Below are 17,494 nucleotides of genomic sequence, written 5' to 3' on the forward strand. Positions count from 1 at the left end.
CTCATTTATCTCATAGTGGACAGAATTTATATTTTGAAGCTGCACATATAATTTGTGTGGCATCTTATGTGATGCAGAACACCTGATTGTTCTGTAAATAGTTTGAAATGTGTATTTAAAAAACTGCCTTGGCTGCATTTTTAGGTAAATTTCATAGAACTTTGCTGTTTGCAAAACTCAGTTACCTTTTTGAAGAAGTAACTAGTAACTATAATTAAGTAACTTGCCCAGCATTGGTCATTATGTACTGTATTTTGCAGACAAAGAGTAAAAAGGACTCTCTACCAGTGCACAGCAGGAGCTTCACACCGACTCATAATACAAGTCAGAGCTTCATTGAGTTCAAGTTATTTTTACTTCCAGTAGTGTTAACATACAACACAGGCCATGAACAAGATTTTTTTAATTTTCATTGTAAGTGGGCTAAAGCACTTAATTAAAAGTATTCTAACAGAAATGTAAAAACTATAAATATTAATCTTGTAATAAACCAGCAGATGCCGGCGTGACCACAGTGCACACGTCTGATGTTGCTCACAGTGGTCCAAGGGATCGCTCATTGAGGGAACATTTCATTTTATTTAAGCTGAAGGACATTGATTTTGTTGGTAGGTAAGTGTTTTGTTTATTTTTAAGAACATTTTCTTTGTTGTTTTGGCTGTTTTTCTTCTACGATGGTTTGAGCTAAGAGTGTTTAAACAAGAGAAAAGTGTGAAAATGTTCATGCCTGTCTGAGAAAAGTGTGTAAAGTGTGTAGTGAGGGGATTTCACCTATCGTGGGTTATTTTTGGAACGCAACTCCCGCAATAAACGAGGGACCACTGTATATATAAAATGTTATAAAAATATAAAATGATGTCACATACAGATACAGCCAGTTACAGTGGCTGCCTCATCCTTGACAGAAACAGATGGGCGTAGTTATATCCCTCGACTGTCATGTGGACGATGCAAACATGAGTACAAACGCCCCTAACCAGTATTTAGGAAAACCGATGCGATGGTAATGTCATGTGTAGCCACCAGGCAGAGCAGTTTTCTAAACACCTCGATTGATAAATTTAGTGAGAGAACCATGAAACTCTGGCGCAATGCTTAAAACTTCTGGTAATCCTCACTATTTAGTTTTTTTCAAAATACAAGAATGGCCAACCTGAAACTAATAAATATATGTACAATATATAATAGTGTACACATCCAGAAATGCATACACTATTATATATTGTACATATATTTATTAGTTTCAGGTTGGCCATTCTTGTATTTTGCTCGTTTGTGTTGTTGTGTTTGCACATCTCTGTTGCTTGTGGGGCTCGCACACAAGAATTTCACTCGCATGTGCTGTGCCAGTGTGCCTGCACATGTGATGTGACAATAAAAAGTGATTTGATTTGATTTGATTTGATTATGCGTTCCAAATAAATTCATGGTCATAGCGGCAAGTCTCATGTTGTGATTGTTTAATCAAAGCATCATTCATTCATTCATTTATTCATTTCAGGCACAACAAAATACATATCATCATATGACCCAACAAACCTGGATGTAGGGAATAAACTACACAAAATTTACGAGAAACTGCAGGAACACTCTGAATCCTGACGATGGATAAATTGTAAATCGCCTGCTGTGAACCACCTGTATTTTTTATCTCTCCTTCCACACTCCTCTGCACATCTCTGATAAATTGCAAAAAAACAAAAACAAAAACCTTTTACAGCAGGTAGGAGAGTGCAGACTGTCATTAGCGTCACAGCAGATTCTTTTGTCACACATTAGGTGACCATTCAAACAGCTCTCTGACGCATCCGCCAAGGCCAACAACTTCCAAAATCCAGCCCAAATATTCTCTCTATCCCATTGCTGTGATTTTAACACATGGAAAGAGTATTCTATGAATCACTGACAGAAAGTATTTACTGAACTTCTTTGTATTTTCTCAAAGTTTATTACGAAGTTATTCAAAGTTACTACAAGCAGGAACCAGCCTTCTCTAATTTTTAGATTATTGTTCAAATCCCATCTTTGCAAGTAGGCGACACAGAGTATGTCATTAAAACTGTTGTTAATTCAGGAGGAGGCATTTTTCACCGGGAGCAGACATGGAGATCCTGAAGACTGTTCCAGAAATGATCAATTTATGTTTTTAATATTTGTTCAACTCTCTTTAAAACCCCAGCTGTCGATTGTAAGTTTTGAGTGTCTAAAATACAAATAAAAGTATTTTAACTTCTGACCTGTTTATTTTTATTCAGTAAGACAGGTAAGTTCTGCATGTATGGACAATATTTTAAGAGTGATGAAGTTTGAGTTTCAGTTATGTAGTGACTGTTGGTGCTTATTAAACTCTATGAAACAGATCAGATGTAAACAGGAAATTTGCCAAAGTTCTTTACTCTTTTGTGTGTAATTGTTTTAATATCATGTGTAATTTCCATTGCGGATATTAATCATGGGTAAATTAAGGGGGGATGGCAGTAAAACCTGGACCTGAGCTCAGCTGTGATGTCATCAAGTACACTACTGTCCCAGTTGTACAGGGTGGGCCATTTATATGGATACACCGTAATAACATGGGAATGGTTGGTGATATTAAAGTCCTGTTTGTGGCACATTAGTATATGTGAGGGGGAAAACTCCTCAAGATGGGTGGTGACCATGGTGGCCATTTAGAAGTCGGCCATCTTGGATACAACTTTTGTTTTTTCAATAGGAAGAGGACCATGTGACACATCAAACTTATTGGTAATGTCACAAGAAAAACAATGGCGTGCTTGGTTTCAATGTAACTTTATTCTTTCATGAGTTATTTACAAATTTCTCTTTGTTCACAGTCATTGACATGTCAAAGAGGTTAACACGTGAGGAGCGGATCGAAATTGTGTTGATATCTGGTGAACGCAGTAACCGGGTCATTGCAGCAGATTTCAATGCAAGACACCCTACGAGACCACCCATCTCCCATGCTACAGTCAGCAAACTGCTTGCTAAGTTTCGTAAAACTGGTTCAGTGTTGGATTTGCCAAAATGTGGACGCAAGAAAACTGTCACTAATGAAGAAACATCCTAGCTTCATTCAGCAAGAGCCCACAGCGTAGCACTCGCCGCATGTCACTGGAGAGTGGCATTAGTTGAACATCCCTTCGGCAGATATTAGCTACTCACAAATGGCACCCTTACAAACTCCAGCTACTGCAGCATCTCAGCGAGGATGACCCAGATCGGCGCACAAAATTTGCAGAATGGGCAAAACAAAAATTGGAACAGGACCCTCAGTTCACGCAGAAGATTTTGTTCAGTGATGAGGCAAACTTTTATGTGAATGGTGAAGTTAACAAACAAGACCACCGCTATTGGTCTGACACTAATCCACATTGGATGGATGCCTCCAAGACTGTTGGAACAACAAAAGTGATTGTTTGGTGTGGTATATGGGGCACAACGATAGTGGGTCCATTCTTCATCAATGGAAACCTCAAGGCCACTGGATATTTGAAATTGCTACATGATGATGTGTTTCCCTCTTTATGCGCTGAAGCTGGCACGTTCCCTGAGTTTTTCCAGCAAGATGGTGCACCACCACATTATGGGTGCCAGGTCCGAGCATTCCTAGATGAACAGTTTCCTGGAAAGTGGATTGGTCGTCGTGGGCCAGTTGAATGGCCCCCAAGGTCTCCCGATCTGACCCCCTTAGACTTTTATCTTTGGGGTCATCTGAAGGCAATTGTCTATGGTGTGAAGATACGAGATGTGCAGCACCTGAAACTACAGATACTGGATGCCTGTGCTGGCATTTCTCCTGCAGTGTTGCTATCAGTGTGTGAAGAGTGGGAGAAGAGGGTTGCATTGACAATCCAACACAATGGGCAGCACATTGAACACATTTTATAAGTGGTCAGAAACTTGTAAATAACTCATGAAAGAATAAAGTTACGTTGAAACCAAGCACACCATTGTTTTTCTTGTGACATTACCAATACGTTTGATGTGTCACATGGCCCTCTTCCTATTGAAAAAACAAAAGTTGTATCCAAGATGGCCGACTTCTAAATGGCCACCATGGTCACCACCCATCTTGAGGAGTTTGCCCCCTCACATATACTAATGTGCCACAAACAAGACTTTAATATCACCAACCATTCCCATGTTATTACGGTGTATCCATATAAATGGCCCACCCTGTAGATGTGGCAGGAAATGACACATAAACTCAGATAATGCACAAAGTGGAGAAACAGAAGAACAATCATCACTCAACCCTTTGTTCTGTTTGCACAAATGGTCAAACTAAAAAAGCTTCTTACTTTTACAGGGAAAAGAAGATTTAAGAGATATGAAGCAAATGGGACTAGAAAACAATATATCTAACATTATATTGAATAACTTTTCTATATAACACATGAATTATAAAGTCAGACAGTATACCTCTGTATTTTCATTTGACAAAAATCTTTTACATGATTCCTTTAATCCTGAATAATGGATGGAGCTGTAGTCATAGTAATCACACAAAATTATGTTTTCTTTAATTATATTGCCGCATGTCTCAACAACACACAGTCTATGGTAGTTAAATGAATTACTATAAAAATGTCTCAAAAAATGTTAAAATGTTAAAAATACAATTCAAGCAGTGACAAAACTGACTGATGGTCGCACCACTAGCACTGGTTCACCTCATCTTCCACCCTGCAAGACGTTACCTGGGTTACACGGTAGGGTATCTGTGGATCAAGCTTGTTGCAGCGAATTTTACAAATGCTCAATTTGACTGATCTGCAAGAAAGTTTAGGTGGTTTTATGTGTTTAAATAACATCCACATTAATGTAATAACTCAAAGTTTTCCAGGAAAAATGTCATTAATACAACATTTTTCAGTTTACATGTGATTTTATTGTGGCTTATGAGAACACAGCTCTTTAAAATCCTTCTAACATTTTTTTTTCTCGGTTTGTGCACAATAGCCCACACAGAGTGATGCTCTGTGCCCTGCTGGTTGGCAGGTCTTGCACTACAGAGTCAACAAATGGCAGGAGCATCACATTGTTAGTTTTATTAACCTGCAGCTAAAAATGGGAAATCTGTGTATAAATTATTTTTTTCTCATTTGTTACTGCACCAACATGCTCAGTCTGCCGTCAGCTGTGAGCTGAATGAAAACAAGCTCAAAGCCATCAACGCGCTCAACTGTAATCCTTCCCCAGTATACTCACAAAGACAACAAATGGAATATAATATTTAATCTAACATGGCACAGTGCAGCAGTGAATAGAAACTGGATAAAAGGTGACAAAGTATACGTTGAAAAGGCTTAGAGTTGAAATTTTCTTGTGCTACACAGAGTCCCAAGCAGTAACAAACGTGAAAATTTGTAGAAAAGAATGAAAAATAAAACTACAAACCTTGAAAGAGAACACAATGTTTATTTGCTTCTAGGAATCTCAAACATATACTATTTTTAAGGTGAAACACTAAAAATATGGGTAAACAAGTAACACTTATTGCCAAAAGCATTCCCTCGACATGCATATTAACTTGAGTGACATCCATGATGTTGGCCCACCCTCTGTAGCTTTAACAGCTTCAGCTCTTCTGAATTGAATTAAATTGAAAGACTGTATTGTCATTATACACAGTATAATTAGATTTAAAACAGCTCTATAAAGGTGCACATGTGCTTAGCACATTATAAAACAATTATTATACAATTATACAATAATATAAATAATAATAATAATAATAAATTTTATTTATGAGCGCCTTTCAAGTCACCCAAGGACACTTTACAATAGGATAAAACAATTAGTAAAACAATGGCAGAATAAGAACAATAAAATAAAGCACAAGATAAAATGAACAAACAGTGGATTCACAGTGAATATGCAGATTTGAACAGATGAGTTTTGAGTTGGGATTTAAACTGGGGGAGAGAACCAATATTTCTTATTTCAGGGGGCAGAGAATTCCACAGCCTGGGAGCAGAGCAGCTGAAAGCTCTGCTTCCCATGGTGGTGAGGCGGAAGGAAGGTACAGTAAGCTGGACAGAAGAAGAAGAACAAAGTGAACGGGCAGAACAAGTGTTGGTTAACAGGTCAGAAAGGTAAGAAGGAGCGAGGTTATGAAGGGCCTTGAAGGTGAGCAGAAGAAGTTTGAAAATTATCCGGAATTTCACAGGGAGCCAGTGAAGTTCCTGAAGAACAGGTGATGTGCTGGTAGGAGGGGTTCTGGTGATAATGCGAGCAGCAGAGTTCTGAACCAGTTGAAGCTTATGGAGGGATTTTTGGGGGAGACCATGCAGAAGAGAATTGTAGTAGTCAATACGGGAGGTAACAAGACTGTGGACAAGAATGGACGTAGACTGGGTGGAAAGAGAAGGAAGCAATCTGTTAATGTTACGTAGATGGAAGTAGGCAGAACGGGTGAGGTTATTGATGTGTGATTTATAAGAAAGTGAACTGTCTAGGATGACACCAAGGCTCTTAACCTGAGGAGAAGGGAAAACTGTGGAGTTATCGATGGTGAGTGAGAAATGGTTTGCCTTCAAAAGGTTGGATTTGGTGCCAATAAGGAGGATCTCAGTTTTATCCTCATTGAGCTTTAGAAAATTAGAGGTAAACCAGGATTTTAACTCGGATAGACATTCTGTAAGGGAAGAAGGTGGGAGGGAGGAATCAGGTTTGCAAGAGAGATATAACTGGGTGTCATCAGCAAAACAGTGAAACTGAAGATCAAATTTGCGGAAGATGGTACCTAGAGGGAGGATGTATATTATAAAGAGAAGAGGGCCTAAAACTGAGCCTTGGGGTACACCAGAGGTGACGGGGAATAGACGAGAGCGGAATGATCTTAGTTGAATAAACTGGGAACGGTCGAGGAGATATGATTGAAACCAGGCGAGGGGTGTGTCAGAGATGCCGAGAGAGGAAAGTCTGCTTAGAAGGACAGAGTGAGAAATGGTGTCAAAGGCTGAGCTCAGATCTAAAAGGACGAGAATGGTGAGAAGACCAGAGTCAGCTCCGATTAAGAGATCGTTAGTGACTTTAAGTGGAGCAGTTTCGGTACTGTGACATGAGCGAAAACCAGATTGAAATCTCTCATAGATGTTATTATTAACCAGGTGTAAATGAAGTTGAGCTGCAACCACTTTTTCGAGTATCTTAGAAATGAAGGGTAGATTGGAAATCGGACGGAGATTGTTAAATAGATAACATAAATAACATAAATACACAGTAGCGGATGACAGAGACAGACAGCCGGAGAATGATGACACAGTCGGTCAGTTCGGATATCTCAGTGCAAATTACTTTTGTTGGGTAATTTAGGTTGAGTATGGTGATACCTTTGGGGAAGAAGCTATCTCTGAACCGCTGTCTCTTTCAAGAGAGATCTGGGCTTCCCATAAGGTTTAGAAGTGTGTTTTTTAGCAATTTTCTTTACCGTTCTTCTGGAAACAATGTGTGATAATCACCCCTCTCCAAACTTCACATTTACCACATTGTAGTCAGACAAGTACTGTTTTCCTGGCAACCACCAAACCATATTCCTCCTAACGACTGCCAGATGGAGGCGGTTTGTGGTTCGATCCCTGGCTGCGGCAATCTTGCCTCGGGCAAGACACTAACCCGAAGCTGCTCTCCAATGCATCTATCCGAGTGTGAATGTTAGATAGAAAGCACTTAAGTTTGGGAAAAAAAAATTGTATGTATCGGTGTAAATGGGTGAATGAGGTATGTATAAAGCACTTTGGATGGTCAGGTAGGGTAGAAAATCACTAAATGAGAACCATTCACCATTTACATGAGCCCAACCTCTTGTGGGCCTACTAAGCACCAGAAGTGCAATGTGTGTCTGGTGACGGTCAAGAGAGCGGGCCCCTGCAGTCCAATCCCTGCTTACTGTGGGCCTTGGTCAGACTGGGTGTTCTCCCACCGCCTCACTGCCTGTACCTTCAGGTTTTTCCCAGTAGATCAAAGGCTTGCTTCACACTCCCTTCAGGTTGAGCAACAGCTACTCATTGTCATTGCATGAGTAATGATGCTGGTAAGTGTAGCAGTAGTAGTTGGTAAGTGACAGTTCAGAGTACTCAGCTTTCATAGAGTCAGTGGCTGCAGAGAGTGCCCCAACTGACAGTTTCATTGAGCCACTGCAAGACTTTAACACTCACAGTTAAACAATTTCTTGGTGGCAGGTACCCTGGGGTGCATAGGGTGTTCACCCTGAGTTCCTTAACCCTTTAGAGCCGGTCGGAGCGGGCATGCTCTGTTTTGCGTAACTATTTTTAAATCCCGGTAGCACTGCAACCACGTAAGCTTGCGCAATAATTTTTTTTGCATATGAAACCGGAGGAGTTGTACTTACATCTTATGACATCAGCTTGTCCTCGGTCACGGTTGCCTTCCACATAAAGCTTTGCAAAAACTGCATAAAAGCGCTTGCAGCAACAAAAACATAATATTCCAGAAACACGCTTTGCCGATCCGATCAGCTGTTCATAACACTTCCTACGTTGGAATAGACGTCAGCGCGAACTTTTGCATGTCCGCTATTACCTGCCCGAAACCGGAATGTAGTCTTTTTTACCATCAGTGCCTCAGGGCCTATACTGGTGTTTTTAAAATTTATGTTTGACTTCATGACTTTCTGTGTCATTTCTGGGATGCTTAGGACTCATATTGCACTGCTGGAGATAGTTTATTTTGATGCATATGCTGCTTTTTTGCAAATTTGCAGTATAATATTTATTTTCATTTTTTCTGCAGTGTATAAAAATTGGTGTATTTCAAAAATCAAACTATGAAGACACTCAAAATAAATTTCCCGTGGTAAGAAACTATTTTGTGCAACTTTTTTGTATTTACAGTTTTGAGGGATAAGCCTCTTAAATTTCTCTAACTAGAAATATATGTTAAAAAAGCAAAAACGATTTTAAATTTTTTTGTAGTTTATTGCACTTTTTTGCAATTTATGTAATTTATGTAATTACTATGCACTTAATGAATACATATTATTAAAATCCGGGCTATAATTGTTGTATTGATGTATAGCAACTTGAAATGCTCCCAAAAATGGCTCCACACCATGTAAAAATATAATATAAGCTCTGGCGGACTTGGTTCTATGGTAGGTCTTAAAGGGTTAAGGCCCTGGATTTTATGGTTTTTATGGCTGCAACATTGCATGGAGCTGTGGGGCAAAGCCGTGGATAGCCAGATTGGGTTGGCATCTTTAAGTGGGTGTACTCCAATTACAGGGTGATCACACTACTCAGCCTCCCCAGGAAGTTCTATGCTAGGGTACAGAAGGAGAGAATCCGTGTGTTAGTTGGACGTTAGATTCAGGAGAATCAATGTGGTTATCACCCTGGTCAGGAGGATATTTGATTGTGCATATTTGACTGTGGAACCTGTTCCAGCAGACTGCATGTTTTTTGATTACTTGTATATTCCAATGTGGCAGTTCAGGAGAATGGGGTATCTGGCTCATAGTTTCGAGCCATTCAGTCCCTGTACAACTACAATGAGAGTTTGGCCCACATATCCAGGGCTGCTCTCTGTCACACATTCTGTTCAGGTGAATTTCTAGGTGGAGCCAAGTCATGGCAGGAAGGTTTCCAGTTTGACTGTTTCAAGTATCAGTATCAGTATCAAGTATCAAGATCCTATCTCTGCTTTTTGTGGATGATGTACTCTGTTGGATTCATCTGTTGGTAGCCTCCAGCTCGCACTGGAGTGGTTTACAGCCAGTTTAGGATTCTCAGGGTGTACTTTCCACCCCGTTCCAGTTTTTGGACAAAGAACTGTAGGACAAGTTCAGTAGTAGTAGTACTTCAGAGTAGGGCTGCTCAATTAATCGAATTTTAATCACGATTACGATCTGGGCTTTCAACGATCATTAAAAATGACTGAGCCGATTATTAGCCCCTCCCTCGTGCTTTACTCTCGCGCTGCTCCATGTGGCAAATCGAGCGCACCTCTCTGCATTTCGAACACGCATCACAACAATTAAGAGGACCCAAGGGAAGCACGGAAAGCTAAGCAGAAGTTATTTGGAGAGGAGAGTGACTGCCGTTGGTTGAAAAGAGAGGTAAAAACAAAACTTCAGTGGTGAGGAAACATTATAGGTTCCCGGAGTCAGATGTGGATCAAGTAGACATAGTGTGTAAACTTTGCTACAGCAACACTGCAAAGTTCACTAAACATAGATGTTTAGGAGTGCCTACTGGGATCAGCGGGGGAGCTGGCCCCAGGGAGGGGTCACTTGCCCCTCCCTTCCTTCCCTCCCCATCTCCAGCTGCCTCCCTCTTCCCGCTCCACCACAACCACCCACACATGCAGGACCTTGGAGTAGGGGTATGTCACCAGAGTGCAGAGGAGGCTACCCCCCCCCCCCCTCTGTCCCCTTCTGGCTGCCTCTGCCTCAAATTTATCCCATAACTTAGACATTCACATTACTCACACTCTCATTACACATACATATAGGATCTTGGGTTGTGGGCACGATACACGGAATCCAAAGTACCATCAGGGTGTACACCCCACCCCTGGCGTCGTTGCCCACCTCTCAATTTTAAATACGCGTAGACATTGAGGGCTAGCAGGAGGGACCATGCGCTTACCTGCTGCTCTCTGGCAGGTAGCTCCATGCCCTCCTGGGTTTTAAATGCACCTTAGAACACACATGCATCAACACTACAATGAGCGGGTGGAGGGAGGCTTGGAGTCTTCTCTCACCCCCATTCTCTGCGACCTGCTGGAGCGGGGGGGCTAGGAGGAGGAGTTGGCCGTCCGACTGCGGTCTGGAGTGTGGGGCCTTCCTGCTGCTGCGGAGTCGGGGCGGTCTGCCTCCCCCCACCGCAGGGAAAAGGGTAACACCACCTGGGTCTGGGTGCAGTTCCCCCCTCCAGGGGCAAGGGTACCTAGACCCGGTTTGTACCTAGACCCGGAGTGTGATCACACTCCCCAAGCGTGTGATCACACTCACAGGCTTGGGGAGTGTGATCGTGTGTACAGCGTCTCTTCATGTCTGTCTCCACGTTGGTTGAGTGTGGAGTAAGTGCATATGAGAGCATGAGGGTGGGAATGGATGTTTGTATCTGTGTGTGCCTGTATGTCTGTGTCTATATGTCAGGTTGGGTGTCAGGCGCCACCTCTCTGGGGACATCTTAGGCCCTCCAAGGTTTGGAGGCCTATCTCCCCCTACCACCACTTCCCCTGCCAGTGGCGGACTCCCTCAGACATCGGTGCGTTGGTGGTTCTTTGTGTCCGGGGATGGGCGTCCAGGTACACACCGGCTCACTCCTTGGCGGCCGCTTATCGGGGCCTGGAGCCTGGGGCTCGCTCGGGCCACTTCGGAGGTGGGGTGCCCCCGGCCTCTCGGCCTGGGGCTCGGTCACTCAGGCACGGCTGGCTGCTGGCGGAGCTCACGGGCGCGTCACTGCAACTCCCCCTGGCTTCTGCTCCGCGGCTGCTGAGTGAGCCCTCATCTGGGACTCTCCTCAGCTCTTTCTGGGACAGTGGCGCGGCTGCCCCTCTGTTGGTCTTCCTTGGTCTCTTGTGTTCTGGGGGCCTCTGGATGTCTGGAGTTTTGATCTCCTCCATACCTGCTTCATGCCCTGGAGGACGGGGCTGTGGCCCCCCCACACCCTCTAGCAGATCATTACATGAAGGAACCTTTTAAAAAAACAAGCGCGTCCATGCTCACAGGTGTACACACGGGTGATCGCACCCACAAACTACACCCTTTTTGGCTCCTACCTCAAAGCACACTGTGTTCTGTTGATCTTATGTGCTGCACAATAATGTTTAATATTTAGTATTTACTGTCATATTCCCATATATCATTGTGATGTTGTTTATTCTAGTACTCTTGTTCTCTTCTGCTTGTTTTCTTTTTTCTTTCTCAGCAGGTGATCCAGGTGATCGATATATGCATTTTTTTTTCTCTGCCCTTTCTGTTGGTTTATGTTTTTTGCCCTTCTCCCCCATCCCTCTTCTCAGCTGTTTCTCTTTCCCTCTTTCTTTCTCCCCTTCTTTCCCCCAGTCAAGTCTGTCCCGTATTCAGTAAGTGAAAATAAAATAAACAATAAAAGGTGAATCAAATGGACCATTATGGCAAGGCTGGGATGGTCAATTTGGTAAAGTAAATCCGTTGGGCATCTTTGTTTGCCTTTAGACAACAATTCTGATGGCAAAAGAGCCAAACGGGACAGGCAAAATAAAAAATAAAAAAAAATGACTGAGCCGATTATTAGCCCCTCCCTCGTGCTTTACTCTCGCGCTGCTCCGATCAAGTAGACATAGTGTGTAAACTTTGCTACAGCAACACTGCAAAGTTCACTAAACATAGATGTTTACATTTTTCATTTATTTTTTATATTGCAAACATTTGCACTGTTATCAGTATTTGCACACTATTTTATATTGTTTTTTAAAGTCATTATTCAACATATTGTTATTGTTAACCCTTTAAATCCTTGTAGAACCGGAACCGCGGAAGCTAGCACAATAATTTGTTTTGCATATGAAACCGGAGGAGTTGTACTTACATCTTATGCCATCAGCTTGTCCTCGGTCACGCTTTCCTTCCACATAAAGCTTTGCAAAAATTGCATAAAAAGCGCTTGCAGGAACAAAAACATAATATTCCAGAAACACGCTTTGCCGATCCGATCAGCTGTTCGTAACACTTCCCACATTGATAAAGACGTCAACGCGAACTATCGCATGTTCGCCATTTCCTGTCCGAAACCGGAAGTGACGTCATTTTCGCGGAAAATGTAGTTTTTTACTTGTAGGCCTTAAAAGCCTATACTGGTGTTTTTATAAGTCATGTTTGACTTTTCTGAATAGTTGCTGGGATGCTCAGAACTCGAATTGCACTGCTGGAAATAGTTTATTTTGATGCACCTGCTGTTTTCTTTGCAAATTTGCATCATAGGATTGTTTTTTGTTTTTCCTGCAGTATATAAAAATTGCGGTATCTCCAAAATAAAACTATGAAGACACTCAAAATAAATTTCCTGTGGTGGGGAACTATTTTTGTAACTTTTTTGTATTTAAAGTTTTGAGGGATAAACCTCTTAAATTTCCCCAAGTAGAAATATATGTAAAAAAACAAAACAAAAAAGATTTTCAATTTTTTTGTAGTTTATTGCACTTTTTTGCAATTAATGTAATTACTATGGACTTAATGCATACATATTATTAAAATATGGGCTATAACAGTTGTATTGATGTATAGCAACTTGAAATGCTCCCAAAAATTGCACTACAGCATGTAAAAAGAAAAATATAAGCTCTGGTGGACTTGGTTCTATGGTAGGTCTTAAAGGGTTAAATAAATATCGTCAAATAATCGAGATCTCAATTTCAGTGAAAATAATCGTGATTATCATTTTTGCCATAATCGAGCAGCCCTACTTCAGAGCCACTACTCGTACACACTGAAAGAAGCCAGGCATTTAGGACCACACTGAAAAACCCACCTCCTTAATACTAGATAAATACACTTATTTTTGGTGAAGATTTGTTTTTTTTCTTACTAAGATTTCTTGAACTAAGAACAATATCTAGATTGAAATAAAGCTAAAAATAAGTCTTTTACACTTATTTCAGTCAACAAATTGAATCTTACAATAAGCCTTACACACTTATTCCAGGCAACCAATCACAGCAATTGAAACTTAAAATACGTTTTAACCACTTGTTCTAAGCAAAATGTTGAAGAAATTGAATCTGAAAACAGGCATAAAACACTTATTCTAAGGAACAAATCAAGGCAAATAATCTAAAAACTAGTACATTAAATTATTTTAAAGATACACTGCAAAAATATTGAGGAGGGATACAGGAGGGATTCAAAATCACAACACTGGTCCAGGAGAGTGAGTCAAACGATGATTTTAATGATTTTAATGAACACACGTGTGGGAGATGAACACTGTACACAGTAGTGATGTGTGATACCACTGATTTTCTTTCTGATCCGATACCAAGTAATATTCAGGGTGGTATCGACGATACTGATCCAATACCGATACTTTGTACAACAACTTATTTTATTTATTGTATCTCAAATTATAGCGTCATAATGATTACAGGACATCAGATTTCTTGTTCTTATCCCGATTTTCCCCCCGGACAACAAAATTGAAAAACCATATCGCAGAATTCAGCGTGGCCCAGCCAATTCCAGTCTCCAACAATGGAGGCAGCGACTTAGTTTTAATATTGCTCTTATTTCTCTTTCTGGGTCGCAAAAAAACTTTTAACATATTTTCAGGTGAGAATGTAGCTGTGTAAACTTCAAATATCTGAGCCAACCGACACGTCGTCCACACATGACTCCAATTACACTCAGCCGTAGTTGTGAGTGCGCACGCCAGCGGCTGCGAGACATTTAGACAGCCGTATTTCGCACAGTTTCTTATGAAAGGCGGAAGAGATGGTAAATGGCCTGTATTTATATAGCGCTTTACTAGTCCCTAAGGGCCCCAAAGCGCTTTACATATCCAGTCATCCACCCATTCACACACACATTCACACACTGGTGATGGCAAGCTACATTGTAGCCACAGCCACCCTGGGGCGCACTGACAGAGGCGAGGCTGCCGGACACTGGCGCCACCGGGCCCTCTGACCACCACCAGTAGGCAACGGGTGAAGTGTCTTGCCCAAGGACACAACGACTGAGACTGACCAAGCCAGGGCTCGAACCGGCAACCTTCCGATTACAAGGCGAACTCCCAACTCTTGAGCCATGATCGCCCCTGGAAGAGGAAGTAGTTCCTTTGAATGTAGACAATCCGAATGTTATAGTTTCTTTCCACTGTGTTCCTGTTAATGATAAACTACAAATTTACCCTAAATTACTAAAATATCGATATTTTAATATGAGAATCGATTCTAGAACATAAATGATTGGTATCAGAGGAATCGATATTTCAGGATCGATCCGCACATCACTAGTGCGCAGACAGCATCGATCTCACTCGAACAATACACAATCAGTTGTTTTTATATCATCAGGGAGTATTTACTGATGGCCCTTCCGCGTCATCACATGCATCAGTTTCAAAACCACAAATGTTCTGTTAACAACTTTTAACACAGTTAGAAAAGAACATTTTCTACGTCTCCACGGCAGGTGCTTCCTGTCGCTGCTGGATGCTCGCTTATCATCTGGAACATTAGCAGCAGTTCTGCAACAAACTGTTCTTTTGCAGGCACAAAATGCAGTCACAAGCAAAATACGATTAAACTTTCACCTATAAATGAGTCCATCTACTGTGTGGGTGTGTGTGTATATGTGTCGACCTGAAATGCACTCAGTTTCACCTCTCACCTCACCAGCTAAACCTTGTAACCTTTCCACCAGACAGAAGGCCAGCATGTACACAACTGAAACTATATGTGTAATATATTGAATAAATGTTTTAATCAAATGCCACTACTCAAAGCTTAATATTAAGATTATAAATGAATAAAACATGATAAAGAATAACATGATATAAGTGTTTTATAAGCGTGTAAGCAACCTTTCCACAGCTCTAGGCCACTTTACTCAATAGATCGGCCGGATATCGCGCCGGACGAAGCTTCTGACCATCAATTAACTGACTGAGCTTCAACTCTTTAATAAGCACCAAAATGCAATGTGTATAAAATGATTACAGTTGCTCCTGCAATGACAGATTATTAAATGATTATGATACCGCCTATAATACAGACTTTAATGTAATGTTAACAGCTTCAATAAATGCTTTAATGCACGTTACGTGGTTACGTGGTTCTAATGCAATGATAATACTGATAATAAAATAGCAGTAAAATAACTTCTTTAATCCTACATAAGAATTAAAAAAATAATTCAAGTGTAAATTGCAACTTCAAAACTATCAGGCCCAAACCTTCCAACACAGACCTAAGTTATATCTTGCTCAAACAACTCTACGTTTGAATAAAAATTTCTACAGCCTGCCATGACTGTTTTGTATGAGCCTGTGGTGTCTTGCTCATGGATTTTGTCCTTTAACACTTCAGTCTGAATGGCAGACAGAAGCCTTGCCACACATTCAGGATAGGTGAGATGCAGGGTGTAGTAGTATGCCATAAGATACAGCAAACCTTCTCCGAGGTCATCTGTGGCAAATGTGGTGATGGGAGTGGTTCCATCTGCAATAAGACAGCGGGACCCTTCAAAGAGCAGAACAGGGCTGATGCTGGATCTTCTGTTGGCAAAAGAAAAACAAAGATAAAATTGTACAATGTACGGAGAAACTCCAACGCTATCAGGGTAGTTCAAATAACCACAAGTATGTATTAGACTTGGACTTCACTTTATTGCACCCTTTGGGGTGCACCCTTGGGGGTGATACATGAATGATGACAACCATAGATCAGATGCGCTACAGTCCATATTAATGTTATTTTTCTTTAGATAGACAAATACTGTATAGAAAATCCCAAATATTCATGCCATTGAAAAATGTAATAAATTCTGCCTCATCACCGTTAGGATTATGTCTTTACACACTTTAGGAAATGACAAAAATACTGCACCTGTGATAGTTAAATATATAATTATTTCCAATTTCTGTTTTTAATTTCTTTATGATTTTCTTTATTATTTTTATTGAAATGTTTTGATCTATCAGTGTTTGTGCCATTTCAGACTTCTGCACACGTTCCCAAATATAAACTACATTGCTGGAGGACTTGGCATGGATAAAAACACCATATGCCAAATAAACTGTTAAAGTGAAGGCTTTAGGGGCATTATTTGATAACAAATATGAAGAAACCCAGACCTGAAGGACAAGAATCAGTGCTTCACTGGCATGTCCCATCTTCTTGGGTGGTGCAGCTTGTGATGGGAAGAGAGTTGGTAGTGCCCTGAACAGGGCTATGTTTAAACAGAACAGGAAAGAAAGGACTAAATCAACTTTCAGTTCAATATTCAATATTATTGCCATAATTGTAATCTTTCACTTACAACTGTTGTCACCAGAACTGCTCCATGGTGGCAAAAGCATGTTTGATCCACCACTTGAATCTGCATCATAATCTTCTCCCTGGTCACATGGTGAGATATCCATGAGACGCCTTTTCTTTAGTTTCATCATAAATAAGAAAACAAAAATAGTTATATTACAGGAGTCCTAAACAAAATGTGTCGTGCTAGGTGTTTTTAAATCAAAAGCAGCAAAACTTGCCTCTTTGTGAATATGAGCCCACAACTGTTTCCTCCTCATAAAATTTTCAGGCCCTGGAAGCAGGTCCCTTAAATCGCCCCTACTGAGGGTGTGGAGCAAGACCTCGTCTATGTTGGCAGCTGTAAATAAAAGTCAGTAACTTTCAAAAATGTAAAAGTTGTACATCTCTTTAAATGTATACATTTGACTGTTCAAAAAAGGAAACAATTCCAAATTGCCATTTTGTCAAATACCTTTAAATGTAATTTAAATATTTTATTGATTTGACAACATAAAACTGA

General features: G+C 40.8%; 1 long non-coding RNA gene across 1 annotated transcript; it reads right to left on the minus strand.

The window, feature by feature from the left end:
- Nucleotides 1-15,565: 15,565 nt before the first annotated feature.
- LOC143420911 (uncharacterized) lies at nt 15,566-17,126 on the minus strand. Its single transcript, XR_013100665.1, has 3 exons — nt 16,994-17,126; nt 16,809-16,903; nt 15,566-16,229 (listed from the first exon to the last, which is right to left on the minus strand). It is a non-coding gene; the product is annotated as an uncharacterized LOC143420911 (long non-coding RNA).
- Between the last annotated feature and the right edge of the window lie 368 nt (nt 17,127-17,494).

The sequence above is a fragment of the Maylandia zebra genome, linkage group LG11 (genome assembly GCF_041146795.1).
Source record: "Maylandia zebra isolate NMK-2024a linkage group LG11, Mzebra_GT3a, whole genome shotgun sequence".
Taxonomy (NCBI): domain Eukaryota; kingdom Metazoa; phylum Chordata; class Actinopteri; order Cichliformes; family Cichlidae; genus Maylandia; species Maylandia zebra.